The 27,146-nt window shown below is 33.1% G+C and overlaps 1 non-coding gene across 1 annotated transcript; it reads left to right on the top strand.

Annotated features, from left to right (window-relative positions):
• The first annotated feature begins 11,539 nt into the window (after positions 1-11,539).
• Positions 11,540-11,611, top strand: TRNAP-UGG (transfer RNA proline (anticodon UGG)). The gene has a single exon. It is a non-coding gene; the product is annotated as a tRNA-Pro (tRNA).
• Positions 11,612-27,146: the final 15,535 nt, after the last annotated feature.

Raw genomic sequence — 27,146 nt, 5'->3', positions numbered from 1 at the left:
CATTAAAATACTCAAAATTTTCGCTTTTACATACATATATAGATTTAAGTGTTAAAAAAATGTATGTTCCCTCGTTGTTTTCAGATGGATTTGGTATTGAGTGGCGTGGTTTCAGACCCCCTGAGTTATTAACTGTCTCAGATCTAAAGAATGACCGTTCTGCTGAAAGCAATGTGCGGCCGAAAACAAATTGCGGCTCAAACGTTGGGGCAGCCCCGGCTATGTGTAACCCGCGATTTATCTATCCGAATGAAAACTCTTGGCCAATGAGAGAATTTTGTAAGCTACTATTTTCAGAAAATTGCCTCACACACACACACATATCCGCCATTTCAGACGCGACTCAATTTCGAAAATAATGCATCTTGCGCTCGGGCAGATACTTGATAAATCGCATTTGGTAAGTACGAACTCGCTTCGGAATCTGAAACTTTTCTGTAGGTAATATATTATCTGGGTTTAAATGTGTCGATTCATGGCTCTTATTATGTACATATCTCGTGTATTTATTTTGCGAAGAAAAGCTGTTTAAACGAGCACGTGTGTGAGTTGAAATGTTGATGGCTGTCAGTATCATAAAGACGTTCAAATATTTCAATCGCTCTTTAATTTTAATATTAAATTTGAAAGATGAATACTTGTATATTTCAAAATGTATTTATGTAATATAATTAATTAAAAATAAATTTTGTTACATTAATACTTTATTTGATTTTACTTTCACAAATATTCATACATATATATGTATTATGTAAGTGTACTTTCACAAATATATAATACTAGTGTTGTGAAAGTAAATAAAATATCATCGCACGTGTTATGGCATAAATGCTCTGAGGCTATTGTCTTAGAGGAAACATTGGTAGCAAACAGTATATGTACATATATAGACGTTTTTTCTTGATCTGTTATTATGTTCGTATTATATTCCAGCAGCATAGCTCGGACGTTAAGCTTACCGTCAAGAAGGTGCCGGGTTCTATCCCTGAATGAAAATGAATTTTTCAGAGTATGCTGTTGGTCAGACCTGGATTTGTGACTCCAGGTTGATCGTTTCCTATCAGAGTTTGCCAATTTTCTCTGATTTCATTGTTGAAACGGTTCCCGGAAAAAAAAATTGGCTAAAAATCCTTCCTACCTACTATGTCACCACTTTTTGAAAAAATTAATTGATGTACAATAAAAATTTATGTACAATTCATAGATGTCTCGTTAATTTGGGAGTTTTTTCAGTGTCTCGCAATTCAACGACTTATAATAAAAATGCTGTATTTGTATTTGTAATTGGCCAGGAAGGCGCATTGGGATTTACCTGTAAGGCCTTCCTGGTATGTATGTAAAATAAAAATAAAAATAAAATATTCGTACATTTTGTTGGCAGTGTTTTATCTGTGACGTACATGGTGTCCAGTCAAAATCACTCGGTCAATAGGCTCCCCGACATAACCTTGCCGACATTTGCGCACCGCGATAAAACCGCGAGAGCCAAAACCACGACACACATAACCGCACACCGACAAAACCGTCCCAGCAAAAATCGTTCGGCGACAAAACCGCGTCAGAATATATGAAAAAAAAATCTATTGTTACTACGTACATAGATAAAGTAATAAAATATCAATTTAGATTTTAAAATATCAGTTTTGTCGGCGCGCGGTTATGTTTGTCGCGGTTTTGGCTCTCGCAGTTTTGTCGCGGCGCGGTAATATCGGCGCGGCTATGTCGGGGTGCTTATTGACCGAGCGGAAAAGTCGGGGTACCGACGTACATATATCGAATCGAAACGACTATAAAAGTACGGCGAACGTTATCGCAGATACACACAGAGAATATAATATACAGAATGTAATATACAGAATATATATAATATACAGAAGAGTAGCGTAGGAAAGATATATTGAATCGGTTTTACAGGTAAAAAAAAATATATTGTGGGTCAAATTATACATAAAAATTAATCATTAGATTAGTGATGAGTCGAGGAATAAATAGCTCAGAGATAAGGGAATAACTCGGTCTTAGATGATGTACAAAGAGATGTACATCAAATTGAGTAATTCTAAATTGAAAACTATATGCTGATTTGTATAGGTTGGACAAACTTATATGTAATCAGATTTTTTTTAAATATTTCTAATCTAAAAATTAAATTATCCCCTTGTTGTAGAAAAAGTGTCTGAAAAAGTTTAAATTGTTAATAAAAATTGTTAAAATAAATCTTCATTATTTTACATATCATTCACTCAATTAATAAATTTGAACCATTAAAAATCAAACAACAAATTGAAGAATCTTTTGGACGTGTTTGTTAAATATATATACAGTGATTTTCATATCTGATTCATTAATGCACTTTTCGTCTAAGCGCTCCATCAAAACAACCGGTGTTTCGCAGAAACTTAGTTGATTTTCACTATTATAATATCTCCCTCCTGAATCCGGGTTCAAAACGAGATAACAATTAACTAGAAACTTGCCGTTTGGGGCCAGAGGAAATTTCCAAATGTATTCTAGTGTTCTTGTACCCCCGGCAAGGTATCACGTATTTACTTAATTATGAACGCAGACCTTCAACCACTCGATACTAATTTCCATTTATCTGATAATTGAAAATTCAATTAGCATATCTTCGATTTATGCCGTCAACCCGAAATTCATATACACATACATATGCGTTGTATACGAGAATCGGCTTTATTTTATTCGGGTCAAAATTGAGACGAGAGAGAAATGTGACTAGTGAAGTTGTCCATACAGGCGTGTAATTCGTCCAGTCGTATTCTGGCCCTTCGGGATCTGGACCAACCGAACTGTGATGAATCCCATACTATGAGGGGTAGCGCTCTGAACGCATTTCCGCAAAGTTTGCCCCATATTATATGCTAATGGCGGCCGGATAAAACGTATAAACTACCATAAATACCCGCACGACAGGGAGGAAATAACGCACCCTTACACTACCCCATTTTCGACATACGAATACATTTGCGAGCACAAGTAAATGCTGACTTCGTGTACGTGCTTATGGTGCATTCAATATACACACATTTTATATACCTACATATATAATTTACCTACATATATTATATATCATATGAATTTTACGATTTGAAAAATGTCGTTACATAAAATTTATGTCTTACGGACGTTCAAAAATATAGCAGCAGCATAGATCAAGGGGTAGCGTGCAATGCTTTAAATTGTGTAGTCTGGAGTTCAGTCCCTAGCAATGTTGCTGGCCAGAATTTGGATATGTGACTCCAAGGTCGATTGTTTCATATCAGAGTTTGGCAATTTATCTGATTTCATTGAAACGGTTCCAACAGATTGGCAAAATTCAAGGTTACATCATCTCGAATTTGCTGATTTATATAATGCTGTAACCTTATCCATAGATTTCTCTTAATAATTTGAGTTTATCACCAAATCAAATGTCGGTGATTTATATTTTTCAAAAAAATGTAAATTTATCCATAAATGTTTCAATAATTTTTTGTAAAATTACTCTATAATTTTTTTATCGTCACAATGTTTATTATCAGGAAGGCGCCTTGAGGTTTACCTAAATATGTATGTACATACATAAATATGTATATAAAACAAAGATACATTGTATGTAAGGAAGAGAGACGTGTATGTACATACATACTATGAACGGAATGTATAACATTTAACGGAATGTAGCTATTTTTTAAATAATAATTAATAAATTTTTAAATAGCTACATTCCATGTATGTAGCCATTTTTTAAAATGCTACATACTTTGAACGGAATGTAGCTTTTTTTTAAAGTTAATAATCTATTTTTCTTTAGAAAAAAATTAAAGAAAAATAGACTATTTCTCGAATAAGTATAAAACAAATAAGAATGAAAAAAAAATGTTTAGACACTGTCTACGTGAGTTGTGAAGGGGTGGTTGAAAGCCGCGTTTGGATAGCCAGCTGTCATTGCTCCGATCTGATACAAGATTTCGACTTAAATTTTAATGAGTTCGTTAATGATTAAACTTTTATAGCTTCAAGATAAGATATTAAAGTGACTTGAAGAGTGGAAGTGGTTCAAAATCAGATTACAAATTTTGGACAGGCAGTAATATCACAATAGGATATTTTTATTTCTTCCTGAAGAACCGATAGATAGGCTTTATCAATATTCTAAAGCAACTCTACAAAGTTTTCTAATAAGAAATTTAAGTTTAATTTAATACTCACTTAAACCTTCCTGGAAATTACGGAAAAATAAACCTAATATAATATAATTGAATCTTCAAGATGATTCCAAATAAATCTTTTAAGCGTACTGTATAATATTCCTCCCGTACATATACAATTATTTTATAATCGAAGACGAATGTTTGTCTATCCAATTGATGAAATATTAGTTTTGATACATGCCACAAATAGAACAAAACCAATATATATATATTAAACTTGGGCCAAAAGATACGTATACTAATGCTAATTGAAAATATTATAAAAAGTTGTCTGTTGGTCACTCTGAATTATATATTTTTCTTATTTTCCTCACAAGAATGTACATTTCCTTTCGGTAATCATACGTCAAGCCCTTGTTCGCTTGGCTGACTAGCGTGATTCGAACATACATACACACACTAATGCGCCCCATACATCGCCTACAAAAAATATTAATTAGGAAAAATAAATTCGTTTCCAGTTACGTGACCAGCCCAGCAAAATTGAAGAACGTTTTCAGCTCCAAGAGAGCCGGTACTAAATCTAACAACATACGGTAACGATCGTTTTCGCCTCCTCCTCCTACTACTACTACTACTACTACTACTACATATAGCATTTGTATCGTATCTGAAAATTTCATGAAGTTTTCCAAACGTTCTTTTCCTATTGAAAATTCCTTAGTCTCATTTGAATACGAGACGAATTTTTCACGTTTACATCGAGCTTATGCGTGATTACATATTATAATTTTTTTCGAACTATAAGTATGCCCTAAACGCTTTATATTGTTCGAAGATTGTATCTTTATTGAAAGTATTCCATCATGCTTCGTATAAGCATGCTTAATATTTTAATTTTAAGAAAATGTTTTCTAAATTAAGAGCGTATGTCATTGTGTGAAAATTTTCTTTATATATGCGATAAACTATATTTTACAGGCGGCAGACGGTCGCTGAAACTTTCTGAAAATATTTGCTGGAGCTTTAAAAAGCTCTCTGGGGGAACGTGATGATATGTTTGAGTGCAGTAAACTCGTATGCACTGCAGTGTCGTACGTGACCAGAAGGAGGGAAAATGGATCAACGGTCGTTTTCAAATAAAATGATCCTTTTCGTTTCTGAATTACAGTAAATTTGAATATCACACACCATCTCACTCTTATATACAGTTAAAAAAACAATTTGCATACTGGAAAAGTCGAGTGTGGTTCGCTGAATGTGTGGAATTTTATTCTATCAACTCTCGTCCAAAACAAGTTGAATTATTACAAATCTCGCGAGAATGCCAGGCCATAAATCTAACACACATTCAAAATGACTAATACCCCGGGCAGGAAAATGAGAAAGAAAAACGTTTCGTCGAGAATTTTCCAAGGTCGAGATTTATTTATACGCAAAGAAAACAATAAAGTTATATGAGATTTGCGAACACTCACCCCACCAACCCTTACATTCGTAATACATATATTATTGTTAATACTGAATTGAAGTATTTTTGAGTTGTTGATTTTACCTGTCCACTAATTTGCATTACCTTGACTGGGATAATCTGGAAGAGTAAGTTGGATTTACCAAAGGCAGTGGCACACGAGAGCAAATTTTAAACATACGACTAATATTTTAAATCATAATTATAATTTACTGGTGTTGTACCCGATGAAATATCATTGCATAGGTGTTGGCATATTAAGTTATTAAATAAATAAAAAATAGAGAAATATGTCGGTTCGATCCGTACGCTGTCGAATTTTTTTCAAATAACTTTTAAATATATTTAATTTTATATTTATATTTAAATGTTTAATGAAAAAGAAATGGTAAAAACTATCTACCTACCTACATATAAACACTATAAAACACGGATAGAAAAATTAATTACTTAAATAAAATTTCAATATATGGCGGTAAATTCTCAGCCTAAAGGAAACATTAGTAGCGATCAGTATAGAAGGTTTTTATTTTTTTGTGATATTGTATATACGTTTTGATAGTGGTTTAGCTGTGACGTACATACATATGTATGTTTAATCGAAACGACTATTATATATAGTACGGCGAGCGATATTATAATTTATATTATTTGAGAAAGGATAATTAATAAAAAAATATTTTATTTACAATAATAAATTTTACTTCCATTGAATTAGCATATTTATTACCTCCTTTGGAGAATTCTAGGTTCCCGTAATACTTTGTTTCATAGATTACACAAAAGCTATCGACTCTGTCAGTTAACCGTCTATGGGAGGTCTTAGAAGAGATGGGAGTCCCAAGTCAACTAATACCACGAATTCATAATGTTTATACATATAATATATGTATGTACATACATATAATATATGTATGTACATACTCCTGATCTTTTTAATATGTATATATATTTTAATACATAATGTGAAGAATATTCGACGAATGGGAAGGTGGAATAACAATAGGCGGCAGAAAGATTTCTAAAACGTAAGGTTTGCAGACGACACGACGTTAATGGCCAGCAATGAGGATGAAATGGCTGAACTATTTCGTAAAATAGAGATAGTAAGTAGAAACCCGAGTCTAGAGATAAACAAAAATCCTATTCGTTAACAGATTTGAGACTCTAATCCAACCATTTTAAAAACTATGAGGTATTCGACGACTTTATCTACCTATGTAGGTGCCTTGATCTCAAGGGAAGGAGGATGCCAATCGAAAATTCGCAGAATAATAGGAATGGTGAAAACGGTGGTGGTCAGCCTGGTAAAAATATGGAAGAGCCGCTCTATTATGAAAAGAACGAAAATCCGTCTGGTGCGACCTCTGATCTTCCCCATTGCATTGTATGGAGTCGAGACGTGGACCCTGAAAAAGAGAGAAAAGGACATCATAGATATGTAGATTTGAAATGTGGTGCAAGACGCATGTATGTATATCTCCATCCTCAAAGAGCTGGCAGTCTCAGAAATTCTCCACAATATGTAGGCAAAGGGTTCTTTCTTACTTTGGCCATATAGCCAGCCAGAATGTGGAGAGTCTGGAGAGGCTAACCAGAATTCACAGGAAGTCACCGGAACGCTAGAAGGAAGGCAAGCGAGAGGATCTCCCAATAGATGGTCTGACCAAATCAAGGAACTGGCGGGATCGTCCCTTAAAGCTGCCTTTATTGGCACAGAACCGAAAAAATTGAAGGCAGATCGTCATTCAAATCAAATGAAATTCAAATGACCACGACGCTCAACATTGAGCAAGCGAGAAAGAAGAAAAAGAACGTTTCAACATTTTCCTTCCGCGTGAAAAATTCCGAAAGACATCTTTAATCATTCGTCAGATATTAAACGTTTATTTACTGAACAAATATAAACAGCGCCGTAGTATGCAATAAAAATATAAAAAAAAGTCAACAGAATAAAACAACCAGTGAGTGGAGCAATTTTGAGACTGAATCGCTTATAAATACACGAAGGTGGGTTTTTCTTTGGAAAATTTTGCTCTTTCATTGAACTCGGAAAATTAAATGACGAGTTCAGGCAAATATGTTGTTAGGCAAACAAAACACTTAACCGACGTTCTCGTTAATCAATGCAAACTTGACACATACATAAATGCTAACTCGCTAGACGATTTCGCGTTCACTTCAAGTTCTCGGCAAACTCGGCCTGGTATTAATAAGTAAACATCGACGTTACGGGTAAACTCAATCGAATATTAGGCAAACTGTTCAAATATAAACAATAATTCAGCCTCGTATAATATTGCGGCCAAATTAAATATTATCATCAATAAAAAAAATTAGTAATTTGCAAGATTGCAAAATAAGATAGGAGATACGTATGTGTGGTCGTAATATGCGGGGGATCTTTTGTGTAGAAATATATAATACGGGAATATTCCATAGAATATAATACATAATGTAAAAAAAAAACGGTACGCAATATATATATATATATATGCGTACACTTTATTATTGAAGGAAATGATGAAAATTAATCACGGGAATGAATAGCTATTGTTAGCGATATGATTAGGCTGATCTCAATTATTGAGGTATTTTTGGATTAAATTATTTGTGTATTCATACGTGAAAATAATAAGTTCGCAGAATTCAATAATGTAATCATATTATGTTTTGTTGATACATTATATAATATAATAGATTTGTGTAATATTTGAAAAATAATATTAATTTTCATTGGCATTGATATATTAATTTAACGATTATTCAAACAATATCATGAAGCAAATATTAACTGTTCCTCGATAAAGTGATATTCTAGTGGCAGCAGACCAAACGAATTCTATACACCAGAAATCACATAAATCGTTATAATATTATTATAATAATATTATTATTTATCGTAATAATAATCGTTAAATATGTAATACATCGTTAACGATAGTGTCGTTGTAAAGCCTGGTATAGCAGATATTCAGCATTGATCTACATACACCTTAAATCCACTTGCTTTTTTACTTACCACTTATACAGATCACATGGTTTTCGTGTTAGCGGTCATTTTTTATATCTCTTATCTCTTATCCGATCGTTTTCATACTTTGCCATATTGCTCATTTTGGTCATCAATATACGTTAATGTATCTTCTGCCATTACGTTGGAGATAAAATATCGTATACAATGCGTATCAAATATCCAGAATCTCGGGTACGGTGACGTCTATGACGGTACGGCAAGCTACCATAAACTATCTTCAACCTTTTCGCCTTGATATGGCCATTTCAGATTTGAATTGTTTAAACGCCTATAATTCACTCTAAATTTTATAAAATTTGCTCTATAGGTTCTCGTTATCTCTAATATTTAAATATTTATAGTTTTAACTCTCATATGTATATATAAATTTCAAATTTGGCGTCTAGCTTCATGTAATGTGATACACGATATATATTGATTTTTGGCCAAATATGTCAGATCTGACATTTCACGGCTAAAAGTATATCTCTTCACGGAGTTTTATCTGCGAGATAAGTATTCAATAAGAAGTTATGTTGTATCTAACTGTTAATATGATTGACAATAAGCTTACATACATTTAGTTTTTTACAATAAGCTTATATACATACATCACATACAATTATTTTTAGTTATCAGCTGATTTTTACAAGCTTTTTATTAGCTTCACTCTGTTAGTTCAGTGAGATTCCTGCCCATCAAATAATTGTGATCTGATTTTGAACTACTTCCACTCTTTTAGTCGCTTTAATATCTTACCGACAAATGGGGATTATTATATGTAACATTGAAGTACACGCACAAAGTACATTCGACATAAAGGTAGAGAAGTTAAATCATTAACGAACTCATTAAAATTTACACTGGAGTCTTGTGTCAAATCGAAGCGATGACAGCTCGCCATCAATATGAGTCTTTCTACCGCCCCTTCACAACTTACAAGTTAAACAGTAACATTTTTCACTCACATTTACTCTCATCTCATATTTTCTTAATATTACAAACAAGCTTTTATACACTTTCTCACACAAGTTTCCAATTCACTAAGAGATTAAATAAAATAATATATTGGTGTAATTTTTATTCCAGATATTGAAATGAAAAAAAAAAACTCCGAAAACCATAAAATAAAATAAATTAGTAAAAAAAGTTTTTTAAAAACCATCTTTTCATATTTTAGTGTTAATTTCTCCTTTAGACACACATAATCATACACCGCATATCTAGGTAGAATCCAGCTGTAAATGGGTGTGTTATATATCATTTGTAATTAGTCCGATATTATTATTTTGGCTTCTCCTACATTTCATTAAATATAAGAATCACCTGTCCAAAGTTTCTACGGGTTACTACGATGATTTTTTCCATCACGACATCCAAAATATCAATGTTAAAAGAAATTTTAGGCAAAAATATATGAGACAAAGGGCGCACAGATTAAAGCATAATAAAAGCTTTAAAAATATATCACCGAAAATACAACAGGAGGTGAACCTTGGCCTGGCATAATTTAAGCGTGCTAACGTTTTTTACATGTGCAAAACGATAAAAAAAAACTCTTATTTTTTCTTAATATATACTTCGATGAGTGAAATTTTAAGAAAAATATGATGACAAAATGACATGAATATATATATGTATGTATGTATGTAAATATATGTTTGTACATATTTAACGCATATGTGAAATGTCAGAATACAATAATGAAGACAAAAGCATGACATTGATACTGTATACAAGTTAATTGTAAATTAAATTTTAAAAATTCTAATTTCTCGTGGATACAATACTTGATTGATACATTTCATATTGTTATGCGATAAAAATGGTATGGGAAGAAGAGTCCAAGCGGGTGACAGGATGTCGTGTTGCTAAAAGTGAAGCCATATTTTTCTAGCGCACGGTTTTATTACAAATTTGACATCCACAGTGAGTCTGGAAAATATCAAATACATATATCAGTATCGTAATTAGTCCAAAGGGTTCCGAAACTGGGTTAGAATCAATAGGCTTTCACACCATTAAAAAAAAAGAGTACACAGTTGTCTGCGGTGAAGCCGATAGACGTCCAGATGTTTGCGGCTGTGTTCCGTTTCCGGAACATGTCTGCGTTGACGTGCCAACCCCCAGGGCTGACGATCAATCACCGGGCAGGGGTGGTTCGTCCAGGTTGAATACCAATGGCCGGTTTGTGTCGGTTTGTGAGGATTCCGGCCATTCCGAATCCATCTCCCGGCGAGTCGAGGACTTTCACCCTCACAAAACGCGCTTGACAGAAATTGCCGTTTCTGTCGCCGCAATCTGATTGTGAGATGACTTCCTGAAACCGGCTGAATAACACAAAAAAACCCGGATTTTCTGAACCGGAATCATCTTTCTTTCCGGCTTTCTTGCGTGCCGGTGCTGTTGCACGCTCCGCATCTCATAGATTCCACGTGAAAAGTGGATTTGTGTTTAAATGCATACACACATGCTTTAATAGTAAAGTTTTTTTTTTAAAAAGATCATTTAACTGATCGTTATCACCATTTTATGGTACGCTTTGTCGGTATCATTGGAATCAACAATGTGTAGTCGTTATATCAATACTAAAAACTGACTGCAAATCACCGGATTAATTATAATTACTATGCTAGAATTAATCTTGAATTTATCTTCACGAATAGAGTAGTTTTACGTCAAAAGATATAAGCCTATATCTATCTGTACTTTACCGATAAGATTTTGTTTTAATGCGATAACAATCGACTGATATGAACAAATACATACATATTTATAATTCCATTATGTATGTACACACAACCGTGACGTTTCACAACTGCTGTGTGTGCAATAAACGTGTCGAATCATATTTTCCATTTTGGAAATTAACATTTATTATTGATTCGGTGCACAGGTGGCTCAATGGTCTAGGGGTATGATTCTCGCTTTGGGTGCGAGAGGTCCCGGGTTCAAATCCCGGTTGAGCCCATTTTTTTTTACTTTATTTTATAAAAAGTGTAAACTACAACATCTTTTTGCAATAGTCTTGTTTGAAATTGAATAAATACATTTAGATAAAGTTAAAATACTAAATATATGAAAATTACATATGTACATATGTAATACTTTCTAGTATAACTTTAATAACAATCGATACGATTGATCGTAATAAATAATTGATTAAGTTAAAACAAATTAATTTTAAATAAATAAACGTGATAAATGAAATTCTGATAAAAAATTGACTTATCATCATCATCATCAATTACAGCCTTTCGCCGTCCACCGGTAGATGAAGGCCTGTCCAAAAGGTTTCCATTCATCTAATTTTCGCGCCAATCTCATATATTTTTTTTATTTCATCCACTCATCTTCCTGCGACCTTCCTTTCACCTTGTGTATCACTCGGGACTTATGTTGTAATTAAATATATTACTTCAAGCCTTGGATCGCCTTTATGTAATTTTATACTAACGGTGACCCAAGGATCCGACAACCGGAAGTAGAACTTTTGTCTTGTGCAAGTTTACATACATTTGCGCTCAATTTGTATCGAAAATGCTGTCATAGCTATTCGTATTTCATAATGCTGCCGGTATGTGTGAATGTGTCTGTACGGTTTAATATAATTTTTTTTGTGATCTCAAATACATAGATAAAGTCATGGGTTGGTCACATTTTTTTAAATATATTATCTTAATATTTTTATATACAAAACAGAGAAGAGCCTTGTTTTTGAAAAACTTTTTTATATATATATCAACAAATTTCGATAATGCCATGAATTTTTGGTTGACGTACTATTGGCCAAATAGATACTTGACCGACGAACGCTTGGTCATTAGGCTAACAGACATAAGGCTAACGGACTTTTGGTCGAACAGATATTTGACCGATTGTACATATTTCGAAATTACTCAAAACTGATTATTATACTACAATATTTAGTAATCATCTCGACATTATAAAATTGTATGTATTTATTTGATAAAATTAAGCAATTTCAAATTACATTCGTGTAAATGTCGGTCGACCAAGTGTCCATTCGGCCTATAGTCCGTCAACCGGAAGGATCACTCACCCCGAACTCATTACGAAACTCAATTTATGATGCTGCCTCTTATATAATTTCTCAATTTAAGAGGCGTAAGCGCAAATTCGAACAACGAACAAACCAACATGATGGTGTTGAAGGGAATCCCAAGGAAAATAAAATAATATAATTCAATCATACGTCAGCACATCGTCTGCCAATTATCAGTGGATATTAATGTATCAGTGGACGAAAGATCAGATTGTTATGAAGTTAGTTTTTTTCTTATGTATTAAGATTTTTATTTAGATAATAATTACTTTCATTGAAAATTTCAACTAATATATTTTTTCACATATTTAATTATGGAGAACTATGTACTTTCGAGAGATGAATCATCACATCCAATTTGTCCAGAAAGGGCATAAGCGATGTGAAAATACTTGGTTCTCATACACAAAACCGGAAGTCTCTGAGGGAGGGGGGGGGGGGGCGGGGGCTTTAGCGCGCGTTAGCCGCGGAGTTGCGTCACAGACACAGGGCGAAAGCTCGCGGGAGGGATGCTGCGTCCGGAAAAGCTCACTTTTGCGCCGATATACGCGGAATCCGACGATCGGTATATGAAATGGCCCCGAGGGAGGGTTCGTTTGCTCGGCCGCGGACCCTGACTTGAATACAAAGGCCTAAGGCGCGCCCTTATAGTCTGTGCGCGGCCAACGTATGAAGTCTGAACCCAACGTGACCCATTTCGTACGTGAGCCTGTATTTGTTTCTCTTTTTATATATGTACATATATTTATACATACCCTTTCTTCCTCACGACCCGTGATGAGGGTAAATCTTATCGCAGTGTGATCATAGCTTTTGTTCGTGAAAAATACAGTTTTCTGCGGATACCGTCAGGGATATTTCATTGTTAATGAGGCTATCCTTAACTCATTATTCTCGTTCAAAAGATTTAAAAATTTTAAACCTTATATGTATATTCATACACATTTTGATAACATATAAACAAAAGTTAACGGCTTGCATGACGGTTGAATGTATTCATAAAGCGAAATAAGCAAAATCTCAAGGTTACATTCATATAAATAGCATGCAACACAACAAGTTTATATAATGAGAGATAACATATGTACATATGTAGAATGAGGGTGCGAAGGATTTTCAACGATACACGTGGATTATATCTTTATTTAGCATATTTTCGATTCGATATTTATTTATTTATTTAATAGTTTTGGACCATTGTGGCATTACAGGAAGAACCTAATGCGCCACAATGGCCTACATTTGAAAAAGATATAAAAACATGATATAAAAACAAGTAAACTGTAAATAAAGGAAAAAAGCAAAAGCAGAAAACATGGTAAAATAAAATAATAAAAAAGTAACAAAAGGAAAATAATACATCATTCAGAGAGAAAAAAAAAATAACAAAAGTGTAAAAATTAAAAATAAAATCCATAAATCCCATTCTTTGTTTACACTGAGCAAAATTAAAATAGTATATAAAAATGTACAAAAGAGAAAGAAAAAATAAAATAAAATAAAACAAAATATGAATAAAAAATAAAATCACAGCGAGGCCCAAATGGAAGAGAGTAGATTAAGATTCCACTCATTCATCACATTCAAATTAAGAAAGTAATGATGAGCGCAGGTTACCAGATAAATATGTTAAGATAATATCCGACAATCTACGCTCCCCAAGGTGGAAAATATCACATTCAGGGACAGCAGCAACGATTTCATTGAGAAGTCGAATAGCTCTTGGAATAGGAGCCATTCGAAAAAGAACTGTGCGAGCAGCAGGTACAACCATTAAATGATGATGTCTACCACGCACATAATTATTAGGGACATAAAGTCCCAACTGTTCCAGCAACAACGGGCATGACGTATTACCACGCAATAGCTGGAGAACGAAACGAATTAACGAGAATTGTATATATGTATATATCTATCAGACCTACCATAAGGCAAGTGTCCTATATCAGCTAGATAGTTCCATGCTCGATCTGCCCTTTGCAGGCTAGCTGACGACAAAATCTGCACGTTCAAAAATCTTTCCTACATGTACCTATGTACTAATAATTTGTCATTTAACGATCGCTATAAGATATTGCTATATTTTTTTTCTATATGAAAATTATATCAAAAATCTGATTAATGCTTTACTTTTTCCGGATTCTAGCTATGCTATTATTAACCAGTAACATAGCTCAGCTGTCAGTGTCTAATGCTTTCAACTGAGTGGTTATGGGTTCGCTCCTTGGCCCGGTGTTTGCTGGCCAGACCTTGGATATGTGAATCCATGTCAGCGTTTGTCAATTTATCTTACTTCATTAGAACGGTTCCAAAAAAATTTGCAACCTTTAGTGTCTCTCGCAACAACTCCGCGCTTGGGTGGTTTTTTGGCCGAATGGACACTTGTTTGAATAGGGATTCGAATAGATATTAGGTTGATGGACGTTTGGACGATTTTGTATCTAAATCACTCAAACCTCACTGAAAATAGATAAATTATTTAAAAGTCACCTCAATCTTATTAATTGATATTTTTTGGTAAATTTATATAATTAAAAATTTCAATGTCCGTTCGGCCAAGTGTCCGTTTAGCTAAATGACCGTCGGCTTTATGTTCGTTCAGTCAAGCGTCCATGGGCCTAGTGCTCGACTTATTTGCGATGTATATAAGTTGCAAATCTAACTTGATGTTTATGTGATAGATTTTGCATAAATAAGTTTTACTTACGTATTGTACCACACTATATAAAACACAGTCGATTTTTTCATATGAAAAAGTTTCATATTAAACGTTCAACATTCCTTTTTTATATAGCCGGTATAAAATGACACGTAAACAGCAAACTTAATATGTGAAGTTTTAAAATATTTTCACGCTAAAACAATGAAAATAAAGTTAAAAGCTCGTATTTATTATACGTGTGGAGGGAAAGTGCCGACTGGAATTTTTTCGTCGATGTAACGTATTCTGTATCGCGTGCCATAAGTTGTTACGTGCAAAAAGGCCTGCTATTTATCATTGAGATAGTTCACAGTGTTTTTTTTTTTCATTTTTTTTTATTTCGGGACCTTCATCGCCGAAATCCTCTATTTCGCCATCTCCACTTTTTCCTAGGCCAGCGTCCCTTCAGATGAAAATGTAACGGTAAACAGTTTCGACGTGTACCATCATTGTTTCCTTTCACGTACGTGAGAAATGTGCGAGTATTTTAGACGGCAGGGAAAAAATCATACATTTACTCTGTAATATATTGTAGTGTGTACGACGCGAGTAAAACCGTCTGGAGATTTAGAACTCGATTCTATTATTAGGTGTTCGCTTTTTATCCCAGTCCGCACTGAAGAACGTACATATATTCCATTTTGTGGAATACTATTTGCGGATATTTGTGCGAATCGTTATTGAAAATCTACCGAAAGTCATATGAGACTGTTTATATCTTGTGAATAATATTCGAACTGAAAATACTAATACATATTTATGTACACATACAAAATGGTGTAAATAAATGCCATGTATTTTCTTGATTATTACGAATACTAGTTTACTAAAATTCAGATCGACCTATGTATGTACTTCTGTCAGAGTTTTCAATAAAATTTCAATGACAATGATTGATTCAATACCAATTTTCACCACAAAAAATATTAGAAGCCGATGGCGTTCACCACCGATAGGATACTGGGTTCAATTCCGTGGGTTAACCCCGATTGAAAAAGATTCATTACGAGTATTTCTGTAGTGCTGCTGATCAAAATTGGATCAAAGTTTACCAATTTATCTCATTTCAATATTGAAACTTTATCAAATTTGTACAAATTTATATAAGTTTCATACCATAGATGTTGCTCAGGGGCAATTCGAAAATGGCATCATCGGAAAATATAAAATTGGGTTCAACGGCTATAGCGTCTTTACCAAGTATTAAATTTTAAAAATGTTATCAGACGAAAGAACAAAGTGAAATATAAAAATATGAAATATGGCTTGTAAAAAATCAGTCGATTCCCACTTTCTACTATTTCCACTTTAGATTGGAAAAAAATACTTCCGCCAAGCAATTTTTAAGGCAAATACAAAAAAAAAAGGTAAATACATTCAACCTATGTATCTACATATAATGCGCTCGATCTATTCCATAAAAACAGAATATGCATAAAGCCTTTTTATTTAACCGATACAGAGTGTTTCGACTATAATACAGTATTATATATACTATAATACAATGTAATAATAATAATTTGACTATACAGAGAAGGCTTGACTATAATACAAATGTTTGACATGTCGAATTCCACTAAGATCGGAATCTAAAATACAAAAAACAAGTATCAGGTCATTTACAATATAAATGTATACTTTTAAGTTGTAAATATTGAATAAAAGACACTGTATTCGATGTATTCAACACAAAGAATGTATTCAATAAATAAATACTTTGGTTTAATACCTCACATCTCCTTCCGCGATTCTCATCACCCTTCACCCCGCTCCTCAATACGAGCAATGTTTGTATGAATTCGCATTGTATAAAAATGCTTATATTATTTGCATTGTATCTGTATAAGTACCCTCGTCGCGGTTTATCAAAAGCCAAACGGAACAAATCAAACTTTTCAAAATAACCAATAGGCGTTGTCACTTCAAATAGAATAAAGATAAACACACATAGAGAGGTACGTGGCACGTGTTTATTTTTTTAGATAGTTTTGCACTTGTAAAAAAAACGCTGCTTGGTCAAATCGGTACCATCACATCCCTTTGCAAAAGTTCACCCCCTGGAGTGTTTTTGATGATATTTTATATTTGTTTTACAGTAATCAATAACGGCGATTCACATATTTGAAGAAATATTAGAAGAAGCTTGTCAAAGATTGAACGAATTAATAATGACATGATAATTCGTTTCTCACAGTTCGACTCCACCTAAACGTCCCCTGCCGCTCTTTTGAGTGAGTTCTTACTATAAATTGCTAAATTTCACATCCCTTTTCTGAAGATAATAATATTCAGATGAATGCTAATTTTAAGGTAGCGATCAATTGTCGTTGTTAAAATGTACAAAAAAATGAAAATTGCGAGTGGTGACCGCGAAAAGCGTTCGAAGCGAATTTTCCCGTTTGCGTCGTGCATGCATCGATGCACGCGCGCTCGCATAATGCGCGTACCTGCTACAGCCACCGGGGCGCGATTTTTCCGACTGAAACACCGGCTGAATCTTTCATGTGACGTAATTTTGCGCGCAATCAAAAATTCAAAGAGGGCCCTCGCCCTCGCACGGAGGCCCTCCCCATTTTCCCGGGCATTATTCTCGGCGTATTGCTAAGCAATACGTGGCGCGCTGGAGGCTTTTCATCCGCTTCGAGGAGCACCCGACGCCGCGCCGCTCTCTCTGTTGATATAAAGAAAAACACTGTGCGACTGGAATGAGTAATACCAAGCCATTGCGAATTCCTCCTTGTATCATCACGCCAGTTTTCCGACGAGTTTCACGCGTCGTCGGCCGTTGCGCGCGAGCGTTTTCCCGCGAGCAATTTCGGAAAAGCGCCCAGCGATTTTTCGCCTCCGTGGTCATCAAGCTCTCACTGAGGCTTTGGAGGAAGCTGCGTACGCATATTCACAGACACACAAGAGTGTTTCAAACGATTGTGTTAAATTGAATTTACCATATGTATGTAGATATATACGAATGAACGCTATACAGAGCGTCAGCGTACTTACATACGTACATACATACATTTGTGGATAATGGAAATTGAAATACGGGATAATTTTTGCTTTTTTGTAAAAAACTGTCTTTGTAAGACTAAATTGATTAATTACTTTACATGAATATTTTTAAATTTTATTTCAATCGCATGTGTCACTCACCGTAACGAATCGCTCCAAAGTGACGAGTATACTAATACAGATACAATGCAATAATTCAATTAATATAAACATTTTTATACAATGTGAATTCCTACGAACATCATACACAGTGACATATATGGAGACATATTTGAAGTATTTTATTATAGAAATTGGCGTCTAAAGACGCTGGAGACAATTTTCAACAGAGATTGGAAATTAAATGCCAATTCACCGGAACAGTTTCAATGAAAATCATAATAAATCAGCTGATAACTACAAATAAAACTATCACTGTTTGATCTATGTACATATGTATATTAAGCTTGTATTGGTTAGAAAGTTTGTTTCGGAGGAATAAACAATGAAATTTGAGGTTATGAGTTGCTGCCGGTAATATGTATACTCATTTATGCCGGGAACCTTACAGTTTAGAATAGTTTATTAATACTAAGATTGCTTTAATGATTTGCTTTAAGAATAGTTTATCAATGTATGATTGTCCATAAATGAGTTTATGTACATATATACAGAAATGAACTTTTCAATCATCAGATAAATTAAATCTGATAAGAAACGATCGACCTCAACAAACCTAGGTCTGGCAAACAACGAGACTCTAGTGGGAATAAAGCCCGTGACACCCTGCACGAAAGAATACAACACTCGCCACTAGACCACGCTGCTGGTTTTTATTTGTTTTCAATGAGTAATTTTGATACATAATCGATGAAATTTCCGTTCGGCAAAAAATATTTGTTCGGCCAAATGTCCATCGGTATAATGTCCGTTCGGTTTCAAGTCCGCGCACGATGAAAATAATACTTTACTAGCGGTTTTTAAACTTCACTAGTGTTGTATTCCTTTGTAAAGCCACCATTGATATTCCAACGGGTGGCTTTAGAAAGGAATTGATACATGAACTACTTCCGAGGCTATTGTCGGTGTAATTTCAGCATGTATAGCTCTTCTCGTCAATTCACATTTCCCCCTCATTTCACCCCCCCACGTTCCTAATTCATTCCATCCGTGTGAAATGAATGTGTTCTTGTCAATGGATATTTGTCGATGCAAAAATAAATATGTAAATAAATCAAATCCGCTTTAATATACATACATATATTACACTATCGTTACATTGTAATTACAATTTTTGAATATTTAAACAAAACGACAAACTAATCGATCATCTGAGTTCGTATAGTAACATTTTTATTACAATTATATTTCATTTATTTTTTTAATTTACTAAATATTAAAAACATTTATAAATATATTTTAACTATAATATACATATATAATATAATCTATCAGCAAAATAATAAAGGTATGTATGTATATATTATAATACAAGAGCCACACAAAGTTTTAGGCGCCATTTAATTGAAGTCCACAAATATAAACAAAATACCCTTGAACAAACAAGATAGTAACGAACTATGTAAAATTAATTATATACATACGTCTTAAAATTAAAGACTTAACGCTTGATCGAGGCATTAATCGACTGAAATTTTATTTTAATTAATGTTTTATTTATTCTATTTATAGATGCTCTTAATTATTGGCAAAAATCAATATTAAAACATAAATAATATCATGAAAAAAAGTTGCATGATTTAAATGTTATATTTCTGCATTAGAAAACATTATGTATGTATATTCACACATTATAATTAAAGTACTAAGTGCTGATTAATTTATATAGTAACCAAGTAAATACATTCGATTTACCAACGCACTAGTTTATTTTCTTCTCACTAAGGATACAACGACTTTGTGAATATGTTCTAAGGGATGGGGGGAGGGTGGGGGGGCCACCGAAATTTTAATAGCAAATTATCTTTGTGTAATTGGCTCAAAAATTGATTGCAAGATGAAAAACATCATCTCGGTAAGTAAAACTATTTGTTATTTATTTTTGATTGATCTTTGTCGCAACTTTTTTCCAAATCATAAGCCGATCCTTTCTATCGGTTTATGATTTCGTATTTTTTCGTATTTATGTGTATTTATATATGTATATATATATATATATATATATATATATATATATATATATATATATATATATATACATATAAATATATATATATATATATATATATATATATACATATAAATATATATATATATATATATATATATATATATATATATATATATATATATATATATATATATATATATATATACATATATGTATGTATGTATAATGAGTATGTATATTCGGCAAAGAATTATAAACATATGTATATGGACTGAAATGAATTTGAATATTAATTCAATTATACACGTAGCAATATTACAAATATATATGTGACATAGAAGAAACAAATTTAAAATAATTAAATAAAACGGCCTCTGGAAAAGCTGGTCTCTTTAGCGACATTAAAATGGTTAAGACCTGACCGAGGACAATTCACGGAGTTGGTGAAATATAGAATATAAAAAAAGGTGAAAATTCATTTATAAGCTCGCATAAGAGTCAGCTTCTACCGGATTACAAAGGACCGACTTTTATGAGAATAATAAATATGAGGCTTTTTTAATTCATTAGGCAAGTTTTCTGCGGGCGAGGAAAAAGTTTTTCATAACACTTTCGCGCATTTTTCTCCAGCATAACGGCCAGGTTAATGCTCCACCACACTAACCTCCTCCTCCCTTATCTGCAGACTCCCTACACGCCTACCACTTGAATATTTTCCGAATGTTTTATTTACCTGGGCGTGTGCGAGGGCTTTAATTAAATTCGGTAGTCCCCGTGGTGGTGCCCCATCCTAGCCACTAGTGCGGCCGAAGAATTATCACTCGAGTTTAAATACGGCATTAGAGTTGCAGACGCTGGGCGAGTTTTGTGGTACGGTTTAAAATGGCGGCCGTTGAATTTAACCGCGCGGTTTAGGTAAACCGGGGCCCGTCTAAATTGAATGCAGCGTTTTGTCAAGAATTTTATCTACATTGTTTTATGTTATACTACAACATTTAGTGTCGAAGACTGCTGATGATGGTCTGATGGGAGGACATAGTAAATATTTAATTTGGTATATGGTTTTAATGGAAGAAATGGATTCAAAAATTTTATTAAGAATTGAGTAACTGTATAATTTGAATAAATTATAATTAAATTCTTTGTAATCTCTTCGTGACTTATATACATAAATATCTACTACGGATTCCAATACCAGTACTACCGAAACCATTTCTATCGGTTTTTGGTCAAAATTCGACCTTCAACTCGTAGTTTTTTTGCACTAGGGGTGGTAACGAAATATAATGATTTTAATATGTTCGTTGAATTTATAATGAACCGTTTAAAGACTAGTTTGTATGGATTAGTTGAAAAATAAACCATAGAAAAATGAGTCTACACTAGATGTTATTTTTGACCTGCTATTGAAATGAGCAGCTAACTGTATCATATTTTTAAAATCAAAGATAAAGTATGCTGAAAATACCGTACGTGAAACTATTCCCGAATACGTGTATTAATTTATAAATGACTGTAAATTGTAAATAGGTTTTTGAGCTATTTTTCATATTATGCTGTACATTAACATTAGAATAATATAATACTATGATTACTAACCAAATTAAATTAAATTGTAAAATATAAAATGATCAGTAGATCGGTGGCTATTAAAATAGATATATGTTACGATATATTGTGAACATAGTTTTGTAATATTAAAAAGCATTTAAAAATCAAAAAAATAAATAAATGACTGTTAACAATGAGAAAATATTTTTTTTTTCAATTAACAATTATTTGAACACATGGATAATATTTAAAAGCAAAAAAAATCTTTTCCACACAAAAATTTATTTAATTTTATGTTTCACGCTGATTTATCCAATCCAATAGATTTCCCTATTTTTAAAAAAAATTCTAAATGTTTAGTTGATTTATCAACAAAATGCTATTAGTATTATAATTGTTTATTGTTCATCAGATACAATTTCATAGATTTTTTTTATAAAGGAACATTTCCTATCCAAGCATTTATTTTTATTTTGCACGGTCCAAATTTAAAATTCAAACTCTTTAAAGAGATTATGTAGGCTTTAAAGCCTACATAATCTGGATGATCGTATTACTCTACATTATAAATTAATATAAAAAGTATGAATCATATACATATACATATTTTCATTTATTTTTTCTTAATAATATGTTTACTTTTTATCATTTTTATGTTCCTTCGGTTATAGAAACCACCCAAAATTTTCTAACAACACTGTAGCTTTTTATACTCGGAATTTTTACGTAAAGTCAAATACGGGGTACGCGGTGTCAAATCTGTGTACATACATACATGCATGTATCCGAATATATACATATATAAAACTTTTTTTTGGACCGACATATACACACAGCCTAAAATCGCCAGATTAACAGAACGTCAGCTTTAAACGTAATTCTCGTTTTCTCGAATGATAGATTGCACATCAGATGACGAGTAACCTTTCGATGTGCACAGATGCAATTATTAAAATTGAGTTGGATCTTTCTGGCGAGTTTAATAAGGCAAGATTCGGAACTTATCGAATCTTGCCTTATTAAACTCGCTGAAAGATCCCACTCAATTTTAATAATTGCCATTTTAATAATTGCATCTGTGCACATAGAAAGGTTACCCGTCATCTGATGTGCAATCTATCATTCGAGTAGACGAGAATTGCATTTAAAGCAGCCGTCCGTTAATCTGTCGTTCAATTTGTCTGGCTATTTTAGAGCGGATGCACCGCATCCCACACAGCCATTTATTTACATATATTTGATTCGACGCACCAGATCAGGATTCTGTTATTTTTTAATAATATTTTCACCTTTCCAAATCCGTAGCTAAATATGTCAAAGATTTGATATTCGAATAATTGGAAAATTCAATAGCCCTGTCTAAAACATACCCATCACGTAAAAACAGAAATAGGTGTGTAGTAGTATTAAGATTGAGATAATCTTTAAATAGTCACTTCACATACAGAAATAAGTTGACTTAATTGAATCAGCCTCCTGCCACTTTCTCTCCCCTCCCGTTCGGATCTTTTTTATGCAAAATTTCCCGAACGTTTGTAAGCCGAAATCACGTCTCGTCGCCTAATTGAAGCTTCTCCTCCATCTCGCTGACATATCATCAATTCATCATTACCGGGGGGAGGGCCGGGATGGCATGGGGGAGATGGAGGTGAGAGGAAGTCGTAGGCTTCTCTGGTACACCTGGCGCCCGCGGATATCGAACCCATTCCCGATATTATAATATTGTTAAAGGCAATAAAGAAGTTTCGATAAGGAACACAAGTCACGGCTACGACAGCCGGTGCCGTCGGCTCACGTGAAAGCTCCAGAAAACCCCTTCCCATCCTCTCAACCATCTCCTAAAGCTTCCACGGAAGATATGGAAGCCCTCCCCCTCATCCACCTTCAACTCACTCACACCTCCCATTCTTCCGTTTGGCTACCGTATTTTTCCATTAGTGAAATAATTCAATATTTTCCAGGGGGACCCATGAATCGCCGTCATTAGGAGACAAATCTCGGCGATATTTCACTTCCGGCGAACATCATTTGAGGCTGCAGCAGCAGCCCTCCCACCTCCGAGTTTAACTCCCACTTTAGCCCCCTTATCCGTGCGATTCATAAAAAGGGATTTGTTTCACGTAATATCTCTCGAGTGTGTTCGAAATTGGAGTTTAATAAATTCAATTAAAAAGAGGATTTATATAATTAGACGTTGGATTAAAGTTGTTGAATAATAATATATGTACTACATACAAATCATACAAATACAAATTTATTTATACTCGTATACTATATATTCAACATGCTATAAAAAATAAAATTGAATGTGTTTAGTCTGATAGCCAACATAAATAGCATATTTTGAACATGTGTATAGATATGTATGTAGGATATGATTGTTTGGTGAGCCATGGACTGTGGTATTAAATGAGACTCGCTGGGTGGTTTAAACCATTTATTACTAGGCAGAGTGCCTTCATGAACTGATCGTTCAATAAGTGTCATCTTTTAAGATAACCAACTCAACCATTATTTAACTCATGCGTGCCAACCTTATCATTCGTACATGCATTCTTCTAGTCTATAAAACTAAATCCCACAATGCTATTTATCTTTTCTTGGTTCGCGATAGCAAAGTACTACCCAAATCTGGATCATGCCAAAAAAAACTGAGAAACTCTGCTAACAATAAAAAAATTTCAGCATTATTTCATGTTGAAAAAATTCGGATGTGACCAACCCACGACTTTATCTATATATATATGAGAAATTTATTTTATTTATTTTTATTTATTTATTCAGATAACAAAACTGCTAATATATATAACACAAAATAACAAAATAGCAACAAAAAATTATAAATCATCTTCCACAAAGGTATCCATTAACACCCATCAAGAAAGCAGCAATGTTATTAGAACTTCTAATGCCTTCAGGAAGGGCATTATACATTTGAACACCTCTGTGAAAAACACCTCCTGCAGTTTTAGCTTTCTTAACTCTACCTATACTTAATTTATTCCTATTTCTCGTTTTATAATTATGTATATCTCTATTCCTAACTATATGATTATTAAAATATTTGGGTAATACATTCTTATCTAGCTTATATATAAACTTTAAAGTGCTTACTTTAAGACTATTTCTAATGTCCAACCATTTCAATTCATCTAACATACTTCTTACATTCTTACGTTTCCACAAAATTGCAAAATATAAGAAGGTTACAAAAAAAAATCGATAATTAAACATACATATATGTACATTCACCGGCTATGAGATCATTTTTGATACAAATTCAGCGCAAATGTAGGGAATCTTACAAAAGACAAAATTTCTACTTCTGGTGGTCCAAAAAATATTACTTAAAATCACTATATATATATATATATATATATATATATATATATATATATATATATATATATATATATATATATATATACATATATATATATATATATATATATATATATATATATATATATATATATATATATATATATATATATATATATATATATATATATATATATATATATATATATATATATATATATATGTATATTATACACATTAAATATCAAGAAGTGAAATATAATTTAAAAGGCCAAAATAAAATAAGTAAATAATGGTTTGAAAATATACTACTTCTGGTTTACGAATTCTGACCAAAACCTTATCAACTCTTAATTAGTACATTAATAATACAAATATATATTTTTCAGCTTGATACGTTCAGGGGTGTGGAAAAAATCATGTGGTCAGAACATTTTTGAAATTTCTAAGAGGAAAAAAATCCCACTTCTGGTCTATTAAATTTAATGATTTTTTTTTATTTTCATCAAATATTGATACAAGGATATCAGCCCCCCCACTCAGATTTTAACTGTTTAAGTGCCAATAACTTATCATTTTCACACTGTATCTTATAAAATTTGCATTATTTAGTCTAATTATCTCTCATTTACATTTTTGCTTCACTAACTTATTATTTATTATTCATTGTTATTTACTTGCAGTTGTCGGCTTGAGCTGTGCTGGTATTTTTTGATTTTTAAATGCTTTTTATTATTACGAAATTATATTCACAATACATCTTATACCTATTTTAATAACTTCTGATCTACTGATCATTTTCTATTTTAAAATTTAATTTAATTTGGTTAGTAATCATAGTATTATATTATTCTAATGTTAATCTACAGCATAATAGGAAAAAGAACTCGACAACCTATTTACAATCCTTATAAATGCTCATAATACATCTAATAAATAATATTAATTAAAGACTCTAAAGTCAATGACCTATAGCAGATTGCGTTTAGGTAATCTGTGTTTATACCTGAAGGGTATAGACATTTTGTTGTAATCACCGAGACTCTTCACAAGTGTGTTAGTATGGTTATTAGTGATTCTGTCATAGAATCTACTGGTTAGTTTGTTAGTAATGTTTGTAACAAACGGAATATTATATATAGCATGCAGTGTTTTCAAGTTAGTATATATGGGTGTATTATAAATTATTTTTAGAGATTTATTTTGTATTACTTGGTATAAACGAACCTATTCGTATCAGTAAAGAATAAAATGTGTACTAGCGATGTGAAATTTTTGTAGTGGTTGTAAAATGCAGCAATAAAGCCAGTGACAAATTTTTTTGGCATTTCTACCTACGATGTACCTTCATAAATAGGTGTAGTTTAACGTCAAAAACCAATCTAAGAAATTTTCGATTTCTTCTACGAGACTCGTACTCCACAGCTGTTGCCAGCGAGTGAACGGCATTCATATCGACCTGTTTGTGCTAGCATCGTTTCTTTGCATAGGTGATGTAATATTGCGACGGCGATAATTCGCCGTAAGGGGCGGAGGGGGGAGGGGGAAGAAGGGCCAGGGCTAACAAGGGCCTCCTACGTTTTATTCAAGATGAAGGGGGAAATTTGCACCGAAAGTGAGGTTTGGGCCATTCGCTGTCAGTCATTTATCAAAATGCCAAACGGCGTTACTCACGGTCCAGCGAAAGCAGCGGCGGCAGGTGGTGTAAGCAAGAAGAGAAGGGACCGGAAGGTCGCCCTCCATCCTC

Source organism: Arctopsyche grandis, chromosome 11 (assembly GCF_051622035.1).
Source record: "Arctopsyche grandis isolate Sample6627 chromosome 11, ASM5162203v2, whole genome shotgun sequence".
In the NCBI taxonomy this organism is placed as follows: domain Eukaryota; kingdom Metazoa; phylum Arthropoda; class Insecta; order Trichoptera; family Hydropsychidae; genus Arctopsyche; species Arctopsyche grandis.
The sequence above is the reverse complement of the archived record's forward strand: the minus strand, read 5'-3'. Positions and strand labels throughout refer to the sequence as shown.